The sequence below is a fragment of the Leuciscus leuciscus genome (genome assembly GCF_965113295.1).
Source record: "Leuciscus leuciscus genome assembly, chromosome: 25".
NCBI classification, from domain to species: Eukaryota; Metazoa; Chordata; class Actinopteri; order Cypriniformes; family Leuciscidae; genus Leuciscus; species Leuciscus leuciscus.
In genome coordinates, this window is record NC_138724.1 from 28,312,414 (window position 1) to 28,334,948 (window position 22,535).

General features: G+C 35.1%; 1 protein-coding gene across 1 annotated transcript in view; it reads left to right on the forward strand.

Moving 5' to 3' along the window:
* Nucleotides 1-22,535, forward strand: part of kcnq1.2 (potassium voltage-gated channel, KQT-like subfamily, member 1.2) — a 153,725-nt gene that overhangs the window by 53,028 nt on the left and 78,162 nt on the right. The gene's annotated exons all lie outside the window — the stretch shown is intronic.

A 22,535-nucleotide genomic window follows, 5' to 3' on the forward strand; every position in this document is an offset into this window, starting at 1 on the left:
TTTCTTTTTTTAAGTCCATGAAATCTTTCAGTCGCACAAAAGGTTCTTCATAGTAAAAGAAAAGGTTCTGTTTAGAACTGATCATTGAAATGGTTCTTCTATGGCGTTAAAAACCTCTTGTGGAAGCTGTGTTTTTACACAGAGTTTTCTCTAACAGTCGTGTCTTATAACTGTGACTGAAGGTCAGAATAAGCTCTGCTGTTCACAGTCTAGAGCCGGACTCTGCTTTCCTCATAACCAGAGCCACACAGCCTCATTAAGAGCCCCGGGGGTCTCGGCTCCAAGTGCACTAATCATTCTTCCAATAACTCTGGCTGTGTGTTGACAAGCCTCGCTCTCTCTCCTGCACGTGTGTGTGAGCGTTTCAGGGGACGTTCAGTGTGAAACGTGATGTGATGTTACACACAGTCTTGATCTCTGCCACTGTGAGTCTCAAATGATTGCCAGAATAGAAATGCAAGCGGTTTCTCCCTCAGGTGTTGTTTACCTGGCGACGCGAGCAACATTGGCGGTATTTATTTATTTATATAATGTTTTTATATATAAATTAAAATTAATTAATGTATTAATAAAATAAATACATTTATTAAATACATTTATTAAATTAATTAATAAATGTATTTTTTTATTTATAGTAAAATAATTGTAGTTTATTTATTATGAAAATAAATCATTTTATAATGAAATCAATTTTATTTATTTATTTATTTAAAAATATTTATTTATTTATTTATTATTTTATATGTAAATTAAAATGAATTAATAAATGTATTAATAAATGTATTTTTTTATTTATTATAAAATAATTATAGTTTATTTATTATGAAAATAAATCATTTTATAATGAAATACATTTTTTATGTATTTATTTATTTATTTAAAAATAGTCATTTATGCAATTATAATAGTCATTGATTTAATATAAACATAATAATAATTTATTTATTTTCAAATTAAGTCATTTGTTTATTATAAAATAGTAGTCTTATTTGTTTATTTATTATAAATATAATTGTCATTTATCCATGGAAATATTATTTATTTATTTATGTATTTAAAAAGTGTAGTAATTCATGCCATTATTATTATTATTATTATTATACGCCTCATATCTGATTAAATAAACAATATTGTTCAAACTGCTAATTTGTCTCTCTCTGATTTGCATCAGGAAGCGGATCGCATGAACTCCACTGTCTTCAGTCTCATTCGTCCTCATCATAGTGTGATAAATGTGTATCAGTAGAGGACACAAAGCTGGACAGATCAGGGCCCGTCCACTTAACACAGATTCCCGAGGGACAGGAAGTGACCCGTGCACTTCCTGTTTCAGACCTCCACTAGACGCCTTTGATCACTCAGACAGCAGACAGACTCTCTGATGTTCATATCTCACACCGTTATGAACCAAACAAACACATGGGAAATTAGCTAGCGTACATTTGATCATAGGCGTTATCAGCCAGCGTACTGTAAGAAAAGACAAAGCAAAGATAAGAGGAATCCTGTGGAGATTGTGGGATAAAGCCACTGATTAACTGCACATAACAAAAGATAAGGAAAATGAGTTTTTAATCAAGTTTATATTACATACTAAAATCATTTTCCCTCGCCATGACCTGGGAATGCTGGCGTTGGGAGGATGTTGATACACTGAAATAAAATGCTATAGGATTTACTTTGAAACAGTTTTCTCTCTAAAATTGCAAGTAAATTAAAAAAATGTATTACAAAGAATACATCGAAAATTACAATGAGTTTCGCCAGCATTCGCATCGTCATTGAAGATGACATTTTTATTTATTTATTTATTTATTTAATAGTAATTTATTTATTATAACCAATAGTCATTTATTTATTTTAAAAAGTCATACATTTAAATATAAAATAATAGTAATTTATTTATACATTTATAAATAAATGTATATACTGTATATATGTATGTATATATATATATATATATATATATATATATATAATTATGAACATAAGTAATTTATTTATTTTAAATTTAAGTCATTTGTTTATTATAAAAATAAGTCTATTTATTACAAAAGTAGCAGTCTTATTTATTTATTCAAATAATAGTAATTTGTTTATTATGAAAAATTAAATTTTATTGTAAAATAAATGTTATTTATTTATTTATTATAAAATAATAGTAATTATTCTATTATAAGTAAATAGCAACTGAAAAACTTGATGTAGGATTTACTTTGAAACGATACAAAGAAACGACATGTAACGACTGAAATAGTATTTTCTTGTAAACTGAACTCCAATAATCTTTGTTTTATTCACAATTTAGAAAAATAATTTCTACAATGTTGATGATTTTAGCTGTTAAACAGGACTTGCAGTCGATACAGTAAACTCTCTCTCTCCAAAAGAAAGTTGCGTGACTCAAAGTTAAAAACACGCAACTCAAGTCAAGCATGTTTTAGCAAAGTCATTCCCGAAGGAGAGAACCGGCACATCGAGTCTCTTGAGTCATCCTGGGATGAAAACGTCTAAAAATAAACTCTCATGAGGTAATCCGGCCAGCGCTGACATCATTTCCTTCGCAACTGGACTTCGGCGGATTATAAAAGATCTTAGTTGGCCTGTTAAATCAGGGTTCATCCGGGGAATGAAAAGAAAAACAAAAGATCAGAAGGATGACAGTGTTTGTTTTTGCAGGACGCAGCATATAACACACACACACACACACACACACACACACACACACACACACACACACACACACACACACACACACACACACACACACACACACACACTTATGCATGTTTCCATCTGTCTAGTGACGTTTAATGCATGTTCAACGTCCTCAAACAAGCGTGAACATAAGATATTCCATAAGAGGTGGGAGGTGAGGGGGGGGGGGGGGGGGGGTTCAATATAGACATCGAAGAAAAATATAATAAAATAGTGAATATTTTGACAGAGAGAAACATAGTTTCAGACTTTCTATTATGTTTTTTGAAACATTTGAAACTCTGAAACATTTGAACAAACTCGCATAGAAATATATTAAAGGAGGGCTTATATTTTTAGGCATGAAGTAGACTGTGTGCGAGTAGAAGTGTCGGTATATGAGACCGTAGTCTTTATAGGGTTGAAAGCAGGAATGAGTGTGTAGATTTAGTGAATCCTGCGGTTCATCTGGCGGATCCGTGTGGTTTCTCCGAGGTTTAATAATGAATGTCACCTGAAAGAACAGCCCTTCGGCTGCGATCCGCGGAGTGCTGATATCTCGTCGTTTGCTGCACGTGTCTAGAGGTTCGCCGGTGACCTTTTGAACCCTATAATTGGCCGGCATGTACAGTTTTGAGTTGGCGAGCGCCAGATGCCCGGGTCAGGTGTGTGTGTGTGTGTGTGTGTGTGTGTTAGTTCGCCTCTCAGACGGGACGGCCTGCAGGGTGTTTAACACACAACTGAAATCCTTTAACAGATAGAAAACTTTGACTTTGCTGTGTGTTTATGGATCTTATTCAGAATAGATGCAGTTTTTCATTGCAAAATGAGGCCTTGCAGTCTGTTTAACACACTTACTGCCATGTCTAATGTTCATAACATTTATTTTCTGTTCTTGTAAAGACCACAACATACACACATTTACAGACAGTATAATTATGAGTGTCTTCCAGTAGGTTGTGCTGTGGCTTTACTGCATCTCAGGGCTTATACTCTAGTATTTACACACACACACACACACACACACACACACACACACACACACACACACACACACACACACACACACACACACACACACACACACACGTTGGGTTTCCATATTTTATGGGGACTTTCCAAAGACTTAATGATTTTTATTCTGTACAAACTGTACTGTATATCTCCTAAACCTAAGCCTACCCTTCACAGAAAACTTTCTGCATGTTTACATTTTCAAAAAACATACTTTAGTTTTCCTCATGGGGACAAAAATATTTCCCCACAAGGACAAGGATTTCCGGCTTTGACATTCTTGTTGTTTTGTCTCCATAACTTAGTGTTAACCAGGACCATACAGACACACACATACACATACACATACATACATACACACACTCACTCACACACACATGCACACACATACATGCACGCACACACACGCTTTCAAACACATGCACATAAACATACACACTCACAGACATGCACATACACAAACGCGTGCACACACACACACACACACACACACACACACACACACACACACACACACACACACACACACACACACACACACACACACACACACACACACACACACACATACACACACACATACACACACGCACTGTTTACCTGATGTCCTAATGTTAATGACTTCTGGCCTGCTTTTTTATTAGGAAAAACTAAACATTTTACTTTATTAATCCTTTTTACCTTTTGTCATATTTTTTGTCTAAGTTCTGGTGATTTTAATATACATCTAAGTAAAGGATTCATAAATAAACCAAAAATTAAGTGAATAAAATAAAATAAAAATTAATTATTTTTATAGATTTTTATTTTCTTCACTCATTATATTTATTTTACTAAATAATTTTTGATTTATTTACATATATATTTAGATCCATCTCTCTCTCTGTATTTGAGATATATATATATATATATATATATATATATATATATATATATATATATATGGTTTAGTCAGATTTAGGCAATGCCTGGGGGAAATGTATAGTACAGATAATCACACACATAATTACTTCAGTTCAAATGTGTTTATCCCAGTGAGATTTCAACTTCCCACCCTTCTGCATGGGAAGCACCTCGGAGAAAGTGGAAATGTTACTGTCACTCTGTTTTCCAGGGCTGACAGTGAGTGTTTGGGAAGTGAAGTGTGTGTGTGTGTGTGTGTGTGTGTGTGTGTGTGTGTGTGTGTGTGTGTGTGTGTGTGTGTGTGTGTGTGTGTGTGTGTGTGTGTGTGTGTGTGTGTGTGTGTGTGTGTGTGTGTGTGTGTGTGTGTGTGTGTGTGTGTGTGTGTGTGTGTGTGTGTGTGTGTCTCGCCCTCCCCCCTCACTCCACGTCTCTGGCACACGGAATTCATTACTCCTCTATTTGCAAGTTATTCCGCTCGGATGGGAATTGCTGTAGTAGCCCGTCCCCTCGGACAAAGAAATTGCGTGAAATTGCACAATAACTCAGGGATTGAAAACATGTTTTTTTTCCCTGTTTTATTGAGTGGATTTTGTTCAGGAATTGGTCTCTCTCTCTCTTTGTAACTGTAACCAGAAACAGTTTCCTGCCCTTTTTCAAACAATGCACATATAAAAGCAATAGCCACAAGAGGCTTTAATGCATAACGTTAAATACACCAGTGCACATGTGACATAAATGTATTATATAATATAATCTGGTTTGCGAGGAAGCCCAGCTGTTTTTGAATGTGCTTTAAAAAGTGAGGAAAAATTGTAAGTTCTGAACGGATGGAATGTGACGGAATTGTGTGCTTTCCTCATATTTAAATTCATTGTGCCGTCTTTGAGAAAACACACTAAAGACTTCCAGAATGTTCCCCTGTGTTGAACTTTTCCCGCTGGAGTCTCGGAGCGATTGATGGCGTTTCCAAACCCTCACAGGTGCTGGAGTGGCAGTGGAGCGCTGGAACACGGTCTGTTGTTTCTGGAGCGTCGGAGAGGAGAGGAGTGTGGCTGGGCTCCTCACAGCTGACACTTTCAGGAAACACTCTTTCAGGGCTGGAAGAGAGGGAGAGAGTAGGAGAGAGAGAGAAAGAGAGGTAGAGAGTAGGAGAGAGTAGGAGAGAGAGAAAGAGAGAGTGGTAGAGAGGGCTGGAAAGTATGAGAGAGAGGTAAAGAGGGGTAGAGAGAGGTAATGAGCTGTAGAGAGGGGTAGAGAGAGGTAGAGAGGGGTATAGAGAGGTAGATAGAGGGATAGAGAGTGGTAGAGAGGGGTATAGTGAGGTAGATAGAGGGATAAAGAGTGGTAGAGGGGTATAGAGAGGTAGATAGAGGGTAGAGAGAGGTATAGAGCAGTAGATAGAGGGGTAGAGAGGTAGATAGTGGGATAGAGAGAGGTAGAGAGAGGGATAGAGAGCAGTAGAGAGTGGTAGAGAGGGGTATAGAGAGGTAGATAGAGGGATAGAGAGGGGTATAGAGAGCAATAGAGAGGGATAAAGAGTGGTAGAGAGGGGTATAGAGAGGTAGATAGAGGGATAGAGAGGGGTAGAGAGTGGTATAGAGAGGGATAAAGAGTGGTAGAGAGGGGTATAGAGAGGTAGATAGAGGGATAGAGAGGGGGTATAGAGAGGTAGATAGAGGGATAGAGAGGGGTATAGAGAGCAATAGAGAGGGATAAAGAGTGGTAGAGATGGGTATAGAGAGGTAGATAGAGGGATAGAGAGGGGTATAGAGAGCAATAGAGAGGGATAAAGAGTGGTAGAGGGGGGTATAGAGAGGTAGATAGAGGGATAGAGAGGGGTATAGAGAGCAATAGAGAGGGATAAAGAGAGGTAGAGAGTGGTATAGAGAGGGATAAAGAGTGGTAGAGAGGGGTATAGAGAGGTAGATAGAGGGATAGAGAGGGATAGAGAGGTAGATAGAGGGGTAGAGAGCAGTAGAGAGAGGAGAGGTTCCATGTTGGAACAGGAACATCCCCAAACTCTTCACACAAAGTTGGGAGCATGAAATTGTCCAAAATGTCTTGGTATGCAGAAGCATTAAGAGTTCCTTTCACTGGAACTAAGGGTTCAACACCTGAAAAACAACCCCACACCATAATCCCCCCTCCACCAGACTTTACACATGGCACAATGCAGTCTGGCAACCGCCAAACCCAGACTCGCTACACCACTTTACACCACTGCATAAGATGCTTTGCATTGCACTTGGTGATGTAAGGCTTGGATGAAGCGGCTCGGCCATGGAAACCCATTCCCTGAAGCTCTCTACACTCCTGAGCTAACCTGAAGGCCACACACAGTTAGGAGGTCTGTAGCTGTTGACTCTGCAGAAAGTTGGAGACTTTTGCGCACTGTGAGCCTCAGCATGCGCTCTGTGCTTTCAGTGGCCTATACTTCATGGCTAAGTTGCTGTTTTTCCCAATTTCTTCCACTTTGTTATAATACCACTAACAGTTGACCGTGGAATATTTAGAAGTAAGGAAATTTCACGAATGGACTTATTGCACAGATGGCAACCTATCCCGGTACCACGCTGTGGCCATGGAAGTGATTGGAACATCTGAATTCAATGATTTGGAGGGGTGTCCCAATACTTTTGGCAATATAGTGTATCTGTTAAATTGAACCATTCAAACAAACTTTTTTTGTAAATGAATCAGTATTTTGAAATGGAATTGTGTAAATGACTGATTTAATTGAATTGTTCCAATGAAGCAATTTGCTTATATTTGCACACCAGTGTTTTGAACTGATTGATTTAAATGAACAACCCTATTTTCTCAACTGAATTAGCATTTTGGACAGATTTATTAAATTGATTGTAAACATCTAAACAACCATAATTTCTCAAATGAATCAGTATTTTGAAATGACTCATGACATGAAACCAATTTGCTCAAATGACTGATTTTTTGGTCTTGATTTAATTAAATCTTCAAACAATTTGCACATATGAATTGCTGTTTTGAACTGGTTGATTTAAATGAACCATGCAAACAATCTTATTTGCTCAACGGAATTAGTATTTTGAACAGATTTATAAAATCAAACCGTCCGTTGCTCAAATGAATCAATATTTCGAACCGGTTCACTAAATTGAACCTCGAAAAGAAACCATTTACTCAAATGATTCACTATTTTGAACAGTTTGATTAAACTGAACTGTTCAAACTAAGCATGAATCAGTGTTTTGAACTGGTTGATCATTAGGAAGCATCTGAACATGCTTGCTCAACTGAATCAGTATTTTGAACTGGTTCATTAAAAGGAACCATCTCAAATGAATCATTTGTCTCAGCACTATTATTTTTCTGCACTAAAAAAGCCGCTTGGATAGTTAAGCTCCTCATCCATGGCTGTCAACACCATCTTATCAGCCCGCTCTAACCTTTCTTTCTCCTCTCCTTCATTCAAGATGTCACTCTTTAAACCCATCTGTCATTCTCTGCATATATATATTCCTCAGTGTTTATGGACTGAAATCTGACAGGAGTGAAAACGCAGATGTGAACGTGGTGTGCGATCAGCCTCCGACTGTTCCTTGGCCTGCAAACACTCGTTTAGCAGAGATTTGCTCAAACAGAGGGATGGATGGAAATCTTGGCCGTCCTGACCAGACAAAACGATCATTTAGAAGATTCACCTAGAGCGTTGAGCGCTCTGTTTGCATAGCTGCTCTCTTTTTATGTCTCTCTGTGTGTGTGTGTGTGTGTGTGTGTTTGTGTGTATGGATGTCTTGGGCATTAAAATGAGTAGTTTGTGAAGGCCTGGCCTGGGTAATTGGCACCGTGTGTTGGATGAAGGTCGTATGAAGACTGCCTCAGAATCCCAAGTAGGGATGGGAATCGTACGAAAAAGAACGATTATGCCTCCGAGTTTGTTCTTGATTGCATTTAACTTGTAGATTCAATAGTGCTGCAGCACAAGGAGGACAATATAGCACTGCAACCCTGTATGACTTCCTTTCTTCTGTGAAACACTAAAGGAGATGGAAAAGAAAAAAAAGAAAAAAAAATGTTTTGGGGGGGACTATCCCTTTAAACTTTTCAGCTTTAATTATGAATGTTATGGTGTAACATTCTCCCAGTAGTTTGAGTTTATTTACTTCGACGTGTCCATTCAGCTTCTACAGCGCCTTGAAGTTGTTTATGTGACTGTTACAGCGTAGTCATTTTTAAAATGTATAATTTTTTTTTTTTTTATGTATGTGGATGAGTAAAAGAACACTTCAACTTTAATTATTTAATTTAATTATAATTATGAAGTTGTTTATGTGACTTAACGAGTAAAATGCCATTCTGTTCTTTCTTTCTTTCTTTCTTTCTTTCTTTCTTGCTCTGTAATTTGACTAGTTCTTAATTCCCAATCCACGTACAAAACTTCAGCTAATATTTCCCAGATTGAGCAGTCAGTTTTTTATTTTTTTATTTTCAACATTTTAGTCAACATTTTCATCAAAAATGTACATATAATGGTTCAAAAATTCAAAAATCTACCAACAACGTAGTCAATTGATTTATTCAATTTTATATTTTTTATTATTATTTGTTTCTATCTTTTTCTTTCATCAACATTTTAGTCAACATCTTAATTTAACAAGTGCTGTGACCAGTTAGTCTAGCTAGTACAAAACACTTTTTTTTTTAAAGGGGTCATGAACTGGATTGTTTTATTATTTTATAATGTTGCCTGGGGTGCCCTTATAATGTTAGTATGATTTTTACATCAAAAATTGTCATAATTTATAAATAAAAGCCATTTTTCCAAGCCTGATTTCAGCCTCAGATTTGAACGCTCTGTTTTAAGGGGCGTGTCTGCTGTGAGACCGCAGTGCAAACGCCCACTGCTGTGATTGGCTGACATGCTTGCATATGAAATAGCTAGTATTACATGAACTCTCTCGAAAACTTTTACTACGTTTTTACTATTACAGCTATCGAGATTAACAGATCGTGAAAAGTATCGTTTAAAGCATTATATTTAAATCTATTCCATCACATGAAAGGTTGCAGCATGATGAGCACTGACTGAGCAGATGACAGACAGTCTGTTGATCGCGTGAATAAAGATTTTGATTTTGTAAAATGTTTAGCACAGACACCTAAGCCAGTGGGAAGGGTTGTAGGAACCGCGTCATTAAAAATGAATTTAATCCACTGGTCCCTGATAGCTTGGTCCGTTCTTGGGAGAGAAAAAGCATTTCCATGTTGATTCTGGCAGTCAACAACAGAGCAACTCACGTGTGCACCACGTTTCTGCATCTTTCACGGTCGAGTGCGTACTTCGAATCGGAATTCAGTAATGGCGGCGCTCGACTGAATATGAGGGGGAGAGGGGCAGGGCGGGCTTCCTGCAGCATAGGTCTGCGGTGTCCATATATGGTATATCCTGAAATTAACATCACGTATTTGAGTGCGCGTGCACGTGGGCTGGTTGACGAACCCAGGGGGTAAACAAACGCTTCACTTTTAAATATCGGCTTCCCGGCCAGTGTATAATCGTTAGGCAATCATAACATACATTTTTTCTCGTGGAAAAGTGAAAATTACAGGTCATGACTCCTTTAATAGATATATGTGACCCTGGAACACAAAACCAGTCATAAGTCGCACGGGTATATTTGTGGCAATAGCCAACAATACATTGTATGGGTCAAAATGCTCGATTTTTCTTTTATGCCAAAAATCATTAGGATATTAAGTAAAGATCATGTTCCATGAAGATATTTTGTAAATTTCCTACCGTAAATATATAAAACATTTATTTTTGTGAGTGAATGCGACACAATCGTGAACATAAATGGAGGCGATCCCAATTTCAACAAACTGACCCGTGTGACTGGTTTTGTGGTCCAGGGTCACATATAGAATAGTAAGTAAGGAGTATAGCTTACAGGAATGGATTTACATGACAGAAAACTAGTTGTCATTTTGGTTATAGAATTCAGTTGTTCTTCCATTTAATAGCAATGTGTGTGTGTGCACGCAACCGTATTGAGCCCTCCACACAGGACTGACAGCCGTATTCTGCTGCTGTGTGAATGTGACACACTCAGAAACACACTAGGCCACTCAACCTCCCCCAGTCACAAACAGCCTCATTCAGAATTAATGGCACGTTCATAATCAGCGGAGTGTACGAGGGCCACTGAGCTGTTCCACATGTGCAGGAGGAGCGTCAGATCAAGTTAGAGAGGGACAAAGCCTCTTTCTGCACACAGGTGTATGCGAGTGAAGTGTTAAAGCGATCTCCCCCTCTCCGAGCGGGACGCTTGAGTGAGAGTCTTTGTGCTGATGCAGCGTTTGCCACGTCTGGCACTTGCTCTGTTTGTTTACGTCTGGATCGTAATTGAAAAGGCCGCTTAGGCCGGTCAATCGTCACGCACACGCAATGTTTGTGCTTCAAAAATCTGTCAGAAATATGGATTTCCAATGGGAAAGAAGGGACACAACAACCTGATACATGTTAATTATACTCTTCAACTTTATTCTTAAAAATGTGGCTGTTATAGTATGTGTATGTGATTTTTACTTAAATTCAGGGGTAAAACTTTTTTACCTTAATTTATTTAATAATAATTTAAAATAGTAAAGATATGTAATTGGTGTTTGGTGGTTTTAGGTCAGTTTAAGGTGTTGTGTGGTAATTTTAGGGTCATTGTAGGGTGTTGTGGGTGGTTTTAGGGCATTTTAAGGTGTTGTAGGTGGTTTTAGGGCATTTCTAGATGGTTGTGAGGCTGTTGTGGGTAGTTTTAGGGTGTTGTGGGTAGTTTTAGGGTGTTGTGGGTTGTTTAAGTGCATTTCTAGATGGTTGTGAGGCTGTTGTGGGTAGTTTTAGGGTGTTGTGGGTTGTTTAAGTGCATTTCTAGATGGTTGTGAGGCTGTTGTGGGTAGTTTTAGGGTGTTGTGGGTAGTTTTAGGGTGTTGTGGGTTGTTTAAGTGCATTTCTAGATGGTTGTGAGGCTGTTGTGGGTAGTTTTAGGGTGTTGTGGGTTGTTTAAGTGCATTTCTAGATGGTTGTGAGTAGAGCCCGACCGATATATCGGCGGGCCGATATTATCGGCCGATATTAGGCATTTTCCAAACTATCGGTATCGGCATTTATCGACTAATCGAGTCACGAACGCTGTGCTAAGTGAGCTGGTCCATAGGAATTACGTTTGTGAAATCTAACGTAGCACGGCGTTCGTGACTCGACTAGTCGAGACTGTTTTCCAAGATGGCTCCTGCCTGTATTCGCGTAATGTACTGTCTTTATAAAGTATCTTCTTATTAAACTGTCTGTACACTTACAAAGTTGTCAATGCTCGGTAAATGTTTTTATTTATTTTTAAACTGCATTATATTATTTTAGTAAGGCTGAGGACTCTTAAATAACTACAAATAACTCATGTTAGGGAAAATCTGTTCATGTTTTGTTACACGTTTCTGGATTAAAAAAAATAAATATATCGGCCGATATATCGGAATATCGGATTTTTAAATCACCAAATATTTGTATCGGTATCGGCCTTAAAAATCCTTTATCGGTCGGGCTCTAGTTGTGAGGCTGTTGTGGGTAGTTTTAGGGTGTTGTGGGTAGTTTTAGGGCATTTCTAGATGGTTGTGAGGCTGTTGTGGGTAGTTTTAGGGTGTTGTGGGTTGTTTAAGTGCATTTCTAGATGGTTGTTAGGGTGTTGTGGGTTGTTTAAGTGCATTTCTAGATGGTTGTTAGGGTGTTGTGGGTTGTTTTAGGGCATTTCTAGATGGTTGTTAGGGTGTTGTGGGTTGTTTTAGGGTGTTGTGGGTTGTTTTAGGGCATTTCTAGATGGTTGTTAGGGTGTTGTGGGTTGTTTAAGTGCATTTCTAGATGGTTGTTAGGGTGTTGTGGGTTGTTTTAGGGCATTTCTAGATGGTTGTGAGGCTGTTGTGGGTGGTTTTAGGACATTTTAAGGTGTTGTAGGTGGTTTTAGGGCATTTCTAGATGGTTGTGAGGCTGTTGTGGGTAGTTTTAGGGTGTTGTGGGTTGTTTTAGGGTGTTGTGGGTTGTTTAAGTGCATTTCTAGATGGTTGTTAGGGTGTTGTGGGTTGTTTTAGGGCATTTCTAGATGGTTGTTAGGGTGTTGTGGGTTGTTTTAGGGCATTTCTAGATGGTTGTGAGGCTGTTGTGGGTGGTTTTAGGACATTTTAAGGTGTTATAGGTGGTTTTAGGGCATTTCTAGATGGTTGTGAGGCTGTTGTGGGTAGTTTTAGGGTGTTGTGGGTAGTTTTAGGGTATTGTGGGTTGTTTTAGGGCATTTCTAGATGGTTGTGAGGCTGTTGTGGGTAGTTTTAGGGTGTTGTGGGTTGTTTAAGTGCATTTCTAGATGGTTGTTAGGGTGTTGTGGGTGGTTTTAGGACATTGCTACAGTATATGGTTGCTAGGGTGCTCTTGGTGCTTTCTGGTTGGCTTCTTACTATCTAGTGTAAATGGACTCCTAAATGTCTCTGTGATCTTCTGGTCCGGTCTCCTCCGCTTTCTGGTCCAGCAGGTGAAAAGGGTGCATCTGATGACTTAGTAAAGTGACAGCACACGTCTTCCCAAAAACACACACATGATCTGAGAAATCATTCATGTCTGGGATTATTTATGTGTGACTTAAAGCACATTAGTTATGTGTAACTTAGTTAAAGTGAAATCCCAATCCCTGAGTAGCAGAACTAGTAATAGTGATGTTTTAACCAGTAACCCCCACCTCCACCCCCTGGCTGCTTATCAACCCTGATTTGGCCGTTGTAGGGACTCTAATTGTTTGGTTTCACAGTCTTTAGTCTGCGTGGAACTAATTCTGTCTGGGCATGCAGCTTAATTCTTCACACTGGCCTTAAGCTGCGTCTCAAAGCCCCCCATCCAACAGCAACACCCCGACCCCCCAAACCACATTACATTCTTATCCTCCTTTACTTAGTGTCTCCAACACTGAGGGGTTTGTGCACTGAGTAATTCCTCCAAAATCCATACGCCATTCTTGGAGGTTTAGCCGTTCTGGCGTTGAGGCCAGCGCTGGCAATTGAGCCACGTGTCAGCAAATCAGCAGAAATCGGCTTATGAAACGACCTAAATGTTGATGTGAAAGACAGGTGAGCCTCACAAAAAAAAAAAATAGGGTGCTACCGGACCAAATATAGAGTGTTTTTATTTTTTGCACTATGGAGTTACCGTGTTACTTCAGGATTATTTACATACTATTACCCCTCGGGTGCTGTTTGTTCAGTTTAGACTGAAAAGTTTTACGTTTATTTTTTATTTTTATTTTATTTTTTTACTTTATCGGAATGGTACTAAACTTGCTAAAGGGTTTGGACTTTGATGTGTGAACACACACACAAAAAAAATGATTTGAAAAAGTTAAAAGGTCCTGAAAAACATGGTCACACTTGTATTGTTCGCGGTCAAAAATGAGCACATTGGAAACGACTGGGAAGCGAATTTCCTCTAGTGGAAGCGTTTGGTACTGCGCCCAAACAGAATCTGACTGAAAGCTCATTTTTTGAGATATAAACCTTAAATTTGGAACACAGCTTTATGACTTTTTACATGATTTATGGCTTTTTTTTCTCTCACAGTTTTAGAGTAAAACATGTTTAGGAAAATATGTATTTCATATAAAATGTATTTTTAATGCATTTTTCATAATAAACTTTCATAATTTAAACCCAGAGGGTTAAAGTATTTATTGATATTTTAATTTATTAAAAAATATTTGTATATTTTCAGTTTTCAAATAAATTTAAGTTTTAGTAATTTTTACTAAATGTAATTTTTACATTTTTAATTTATTTATATTTATTCAGTTGCAGGAATTTTAATACTTAAATTTTTTATACTAATAATAATACTATATTTAATGTAGTTGCCAATGCAACATTTCTATTTTTCATTTTTAATTGAATATTTATATTTTATTTAATTTCAGCTTTATATCAATTAACAATTTAAAAACATTTTTTTTTTACTTTTACTAACAGTAACAACACTAGCCGATAATACCATGTTATTCTTTTAAAGTTACTTGATATAGTAGTTTTAATCATTCAGTACTTCAATTTATTTCAGATTAGCATGGTAATACCATCTTTTACCCAGGTTTTTTATGAGGGGAAATTGCTAAAAATCTGAAAGTATGAGAGTTTGATTTTGACAGATGTGTTGTGAAGGTTAGCGGCCGGTGCTCATGGGGAAATCTGCTATCAATTTTGTTTAAAAAACAGCGCGATTGAGTTTCTCCTATGCGTGTTTACCGGCTTGTCTTGATTAGCACAGTGGAAACAAGACCTGGAAAAACACCTGACCCAGCCATCTTGTGTCGTCATATAGCGTGCGCTCGCTCTGATAGCTGTGATTGAGTCACACTACGCTACTCTGAGTTTCTGAAGCGAGTTTACGTCTGATTCATGAGAGCATTCGTCCTTCCTCCCTGAATCCAACCGTACCACCAATAACAAGCTCAGTTATTCACAAATATTCCCAATGTTATTCCAGCAGGTTTGAGAATCACTAAATCATTTCTACAGTGTGCTTAAATCAAACGATTTGTCTTTATTAAACCTGCCATTTAGACATTATAGTGCAGGTTTTGCATCACAACATGACAAAAACAGCCCTTTTTCGTATGCCTAAATTATGAGGTGTTTATAATGTGAACTATGAGCATTAAGTCATATTTAAAGTGTTCAGTTTTGCTATAAAATGTTATTTTATTTTATTATTGTTTTATTTTTTATTTTGTGACATAAGTGACAATGAGATAAGTGGCAAAGGCCGGGTATAAAATTTTATTTTATTTTAAAATGATTTAATTCTTTTTTTTTTTATTAAATCTGATTTAATAAGTTGCATAACTGACAATCAGATAAGTGGCAAACATTTTATTTTATTTTAGTTTAGTTTAGATTTTTAATTTTATTTTATTTTATTTTATTTTATTTTATTTTATTTTATTTTATTTTATTTTATTTTATTTTATTTTATTTTATTTTATTTTATTTTATTTTATTTTATTTTATTTTATTTTATTTTATTTTATTCTATTTTTTAGATTAAATCTGATTTAATAAGTTGCATAACTGACAATCAGATAAGTGGCAAACATTTTATTTTATTTTAGTTTATTTTATTCTATTTTTTTGATTAAATCTGATTTAATAAGTTGCATAAGTGACATTCAGATAAGTGGCAAACATTTTATTTTATTTTAGTTTAGATTTTTAATTTAATTTAATTTAATTTAATTTAATTTAATTTTTTAATTTTAATTTAATTTTTATAAAAAAAAAAAAAAAAAAAAAAAAATGTTATTCCAGCAGGTTTGCGAATCACTAAATCATTTCTACAGTGTGCTTAAATCAAACGATTTGTCTTTATTAAACCTGCCATTTAGACATTATAGTGCAGGTTTTGCACATCACAACATATCGTGAGCTTAGAATTATAAGGTTCTATCTCCGTTTAGGGTAGTTCTGAGATATTGAGCATCAAAGTTTTTACATCCCACCTGGCAAAACGGTTATGTAGTATAATCTACTATTATAGCTCAACAAGACCATCACCCTACAGGTACTTTGAGGATAGAATATCAAAATCCTGGCACATTTGGAAATGGGATTTTTTAAGATGGCCCAAATGGAGATAGAACCTTATAATTCTGAGAGCTCTGATTCTGTTTGGAATTATAAGGTTCTATCTCCACTTTTACAAATAAAACCCCACATTTCAAAGAATAAATTTATATAACCATTGATTTTAATCAATTTATATATTTATAATACAAGCACACAGCTTGATTGGATTTTTGATTTTGATTGGATATTGAATCTACTGGAGATAGAACCTTATAATCCCAACTCGGTTTATGTTTTTGTGAGATGGAACCTTTTTATTTGATTAATTATTAATAACTTTAATTTATTTAATTTTTTTACAAAAATAACACCACACAGGCATTAATAAACACCTAATTGATCAGATTATGTCAAAAACTCAATTTCGACCAAAAGTGGAGATAGAACCTTATAATTCTAAGCTCACGATATGACAAAAACAGCCCTTTTTCATATGCCTGCATTATGAGGTGTTTATACTGTGAACTATGAGCATTAAGTCATATTTAAAGTGTTCAGTTTTCCACGATGATAAAGACCAGCATGAACCGAGGGTTCAGAGGTCAGGATGAACACAAAGCGTGCACTGAAGACCCAGATGACTGTCTGTTTTTAGCTCGACTCAGAGGAGGTCTGGACTTCCTTATTTTCATCTTTTTAGAGGTTTTTAAAGCACGACTGACACCATTTTTCCATCTCTGCGGTCAGATGTGTTAACCAGACCCTTATTTAACTGGGTTAAGTCTGGAGAGACTTCACATGCACGCCTCACACATGCACGCTTTCAACTTTGAAGTGCATGAACTAAGCAACGATCTTAATGATGTGCATCAAGGGTTAAAGTTTGTTTGGCACAATCACGTTTCATGTTGTAAAATCATGACGTGTCACGTTTGAAACTCTCAGCGTGTGCTATAGTGAAGCTAGCTCTTCTCATTCATGTCACGGATAGGTTCCCATAGCGATTTCTAGAAAAAAGGATGTTTCCTTGACTATTGTTTGCGGAAGTGTGTGTGTGTGTGGGTGCTGTATCGTAACCTAGATATTATTTTTAGCTTGTATGAGGCAGAAATGAAGCGTGCATTTTAAAATGTTCTCTCACAGGAACAAGTGTTTTGTCTGTACAGCATCAAAGCAATAAAGTTAAACCACAAGTTCTCGTACGCAACGACTCATAAAACATCTCTGCTTTTCATTCTCTGTTCCCTCTTTCTACATTAGTCACTTTCAACTTTATTTATTTTTAATCTTACATAAGTGGCAATCAAATAAGTTGCAAAGACCAAGTATAGTCTAATATTTTATTTTATTTATCATATATATATATATATATATATATATTATTATTATTATTATTTAATTTTTATTTTTTTTAAGATTAAATCAGATTTGTGACATAAGTGGCAAATGCCAGGTAAATAATTTATTTTATTAAAAAATATATAAAAAAATACAAATATCTATACTTTTTTTTGGACTAAATTAGATTTGTGATATAAGTGCAGTCAATTGGCAAATGGCAGGTAAAAAAAAAAAAAATCTATATTATTTAAAAAAAACTTTTTTCTTCTTCTTTTTTTTAGATTAAATCAGATTTAATAAATTGCATAAGTGGCAAACATTATTTAATTTTTTTATTCTTAAATTTTTTAGGTAGACAATAGACTTTTTTTTTTTTTACTTTTTAATTGTTGTTTTTGTCTTGTGTTGTTCTTCGTAATCTTTTATCAAAATATAATTATTAATCTCTGACACAACTTTTCTTTAGAGATGATGTCATATAAGTTTGATGTTTTGTTTTTTTTCCGGAGGGGAATAATTGTCGATTGACTTTCTAATAGAATATTCTGTTGTCACATTACGGAAGTGTTGGACTGTTTTAGTGCATTTCCTCCTGTCTTTCTGTCTAATAAGTGTGTACGTGTCCACTAGAGTCATTCACTAGTAGGCATTTCCACCTGACACACACACACACACACACACACACACACACTCAGACTTCAATCTCTTTTTGAAGACGGTGAGGTTTGATCTCTGTTTGCTGACAGCACAAGTTGAAGTGTTTGAAGTTTTCCTGCTCTCTTTCTCTCCATCTCTTCATCTCTTCCTCAAACACACTAAACCTCTATAGATCCTTAATTCCACTTGCAGAAAAAGTCACAGCTCTCCCCAAAACACAGGAATAAAATTAGCTTTTATATGTTACTTTCCAGAAAATTCAGCCTGATTTTATACCATTATGTTTTGACATTATTTTCATGATAATTAATCCCAAATTCACCTCAAAATTATATTTTTTTTTGTTTTAAATTTTCGCATTACTTTAAAACAGTCATTTTTATTTAAATTAAGTATTTAAGACTAATAAATATTCATACTTAATAATTAAAACGATTTATTTTATTTTCATTTACAATTTAAAACACATTGTTTTTCCACATTAATGTAACATGAATGAGATTATTATTGCGGAAATGAAAAATGAGGGTTTAATTTTCATGAAATAATCTTGATTGGTCTTAAAAACCCGAAATAAATGATTTCTTTAAGGTGTTTTTGGGGTGAAATATACGAGCATGGCATGTTTTCACGACATTCACCTAAAAAACCCTCAAATCAGACACAGACCCGTTCTGTTCATGTCCAATCATTATCTTTCATCTCCAGCTCTTTAATTGACCGCGGTTCTGTTATTTTAGCTGCGAGTCGTTTAATGTGAAATATTAATCAGGGTTTCCATTCATGAAATCTCCGCAGCTCCACATTCCCCTTTCAAGGGCTTCGTTCGGCCTGGAAAAATATGCGTTGTGAGCGTGCGGAATAAAATATCTGCGTTAAGTGCTGCAAAACTTTCCTAATCAAACAAAGCTGCATTAAATAGCGCGGGCTTGCAGCGGGAACGCTTTGAGAAATATTAACTTTGGACGCCGTCCAGATTCCTCCAGCACTCTTGCCAAATGAAGACTCTTTCAGGCCTGGGGATTCTCAGGAGGATTTGGGAAAAGTGCACATGGGTGTAAATGTATATATTGAGATTTGCCTGGTTGACGCAGGTGTGTGTGGAGATGTGTGTGTGTTTAAGCAGCTGGAGGTGTTGGCAGACGCCTGTCTCTCACGCTGATGGCCCGAGTCCAGATTTACACTGGGTTTTACACCGCTGGAGGTGGGAATGTGTTGAATCGGGGACACATTAGAGACACTTTTGAACTAAAACATGAAGTCCAGCCATCGGTGAAGTGTTTCCCTTATTTGCAGCTTTAACCCTCTCTCAGTGTGTGTGTGTGTGTGTGTGTGTGTGTGTGTGTGTGTGTGTGTGTGTGTGTGTGTGTGTGTGTGTGTGTGTGTGTGTGTGTGTGAGAAAGTTCTGCACGTGCTCTTTGTGCCACAGCTGGTGTGAATATGAGAGCGCTGAAACTGGGGAAATCTGGGATGTTTTTAAAGCATTTCTGAGTTAAATCTGATTAAATGAAGAGTTTATGTGGATCAGTCCGTTTGAACTGCCAGTTTTATTGATTTGATGATTCATTTGCATCATTACTCAATGTTTTTGGACGTCTGTATGAACACCTAAATATTTTATGAATGAGAAATATTAATTTGAATTCATTTCATATATGTATATAAATAATAAAATGTATATAATAAAATGTATATGTGTATATATATGTATTATTAACTGCATTTATTATTATTATTATAGGTATAGGAAGTTATTTATTTATTAAAAAAATTATTATTTATTTATTATATTTTCTTTCTTATAATTATAATACAATAAAATCCCAAACGTGTGTGTGTATATATATAGTATAAGTCTAACTAAATATAAATGCCTTCCTATATCTATAATAATAAATGCAATTAATAGTAATAATAATAAAATTCTGATAAATATAATATAAAAAACTGAATTGTTAGACATTTAGACATATTTAGAATAGTGTAAAAAATTTATTTTTATTATTATTTGGGGATTTTATTGTATTATAATTATAAGAGAGAAAATATAATATCAAAAATAAATAAATTACATTTTTTAAATAAATAAATACCTTCCTATACCTATAATAATAATAATAATAAATGCAGTTAATAATAATAATAACAATATATTCACTTATTTGACAGAAATAAATCTGAATAACTAAAAAGTTATTGTAGCTATATAATATAATATAATAACATTATGGCAATGCAGTTTGCATATTTATAAATACATTCATGGAACCATACGACTGACTAATTAATACGTATAAATCAGTGAATAATGGATTATGAGCATGCGCATTAAAAAAGCAAATGCATGATTTGCAAGAAATACAAGGAATTATAAAAAAAATTATATAAATGCAACTATAACTGTTCTTATAATGCATTATGGGTCTTTATAAATATATTTATAGAATAGCAATACTCATAAATAAGTATAAATGGAGCTATAATTCATTATAAGCTCGGGCTTCATAGAAAGTGTTACCTTTAATTTTTTTGGTATTTCCTTTTTTTATTTTTTTATTACATAATTAGAACAAATATTACACATTTTCCAAATGTCTTGATTATTTTACCTACATAAAAAAAATAAAAAACATTTTTTAATTTTTACGCCACTTCAGAGTAAAATACATAAATCATAAAAAATACATAAAAAGGTTGTAAAGTATTGAAATATCATCCAACACAACAAACAGATCTGTTGCAATGCATTAGTATACGTGATGTTATCAGACACATCTTTCAGATTTCCTTAAAATAATGGCGTTTTGTAATGTGTTATAAGGTCTTTGTGTGGATCTAATGTTTCTATCACACATTGGCAGTGATGTTTACTGACTTGCTATTGTGCGCGTCTCTATGTCTCTCTCAGTTTTATTTGAATATGAATAGCCCTCGTCCCGGCGGAGTGCTAGTTATACAAATTAGCATCATTGATGTAAAGTCGGTGGTTACACGCTGAAGACGGAGTCACTGGCCCCTGTTTATGTGCACATTGTTTCACACAATGGCTAATTTTCGTGCCGTGCTCTGATTGGACGAGATGTGCTTAATTTGTTTACGCTCAGATTGATGAATTGCCACGTCCACCTATGGGATTTAAAATAATAATTCTCAGGCTCCGTCTGTTGTTGAGTTCAATCAAATTACATCCGTGTGGCCTTTCAGACTGTTATTTTTTTGTGTTTTTGTAATTCCCACTAGCGTTCTTCCCACGGGATGTGGGCGGCACGTATCCGAGCGTCAGCCAAACTGAGGCCCTCTCGCCGCGTTTAACGGCCTCTGTTTGTCCGAGTCCTGAGAGCTGAATGGCGTGGAGTTAAACAAATGGAGAGACTCCTCTATCACCTCTTCTATCTCTCTGAGCAAACAAGTCTCGATCGGCCAGACCAGCGCAAACAGCCCTCGCACAAAAGCCCACCAGAGCCTGTCAGGAAACCTTATTTATGACGCCGCTGAATGGGCTGTTCTCAGGTCAGCCGTCTGTCTGCTAACCGTGAGATGTTCACACAGTACACTGGTCTCAGAGCAGAGAACGTCTGATGCAGAAACTAAGTCTGTGCTGCTGTTATTAAACTGTTGATCTGATGTTGAACTGTTGTTTCAGCATCTGTGTTTTTAAAACTTTAGATCAAGATGCACCATCTGTGCTATTATATTATATTATATTATATTATATTATATTATATTATATTATATTATATTATATTATATTATATTATATTATATTATATTGGGCTATATTATATTAGGCTATATTATATTATATTATATTAGGCTATATTATATTAGGCTATATTATATTATATTATATTATATTATATTATATTATATTATATTATATTATATTATATTATATTATATTATATTAGGCTCTATTATATTATTGTATTATATTATTTTTATATTATAGTATATTATATTAGGCTATATTATATTATATTATATTATTTTATTATATTATTTTTATATTATAGTATATTATATTAGGCTATATTATATTATATTATATTATATTAGGCTATATTATATTATATTATATTATATTATATTATATTATATTATATTAGGCTATATTATATTATATTATATTATATTATATTATATTAGGCTATATTATATTATATTATTTTATTATATTATTTTTATATTATAGTATATTATATTAGGCTATATTAGGCTATATTATATTATATTAGGCTATATTATATTATATTATTTTAGGCTATATTATATTTTAAATATTTAATTTTCACATTAATATTATT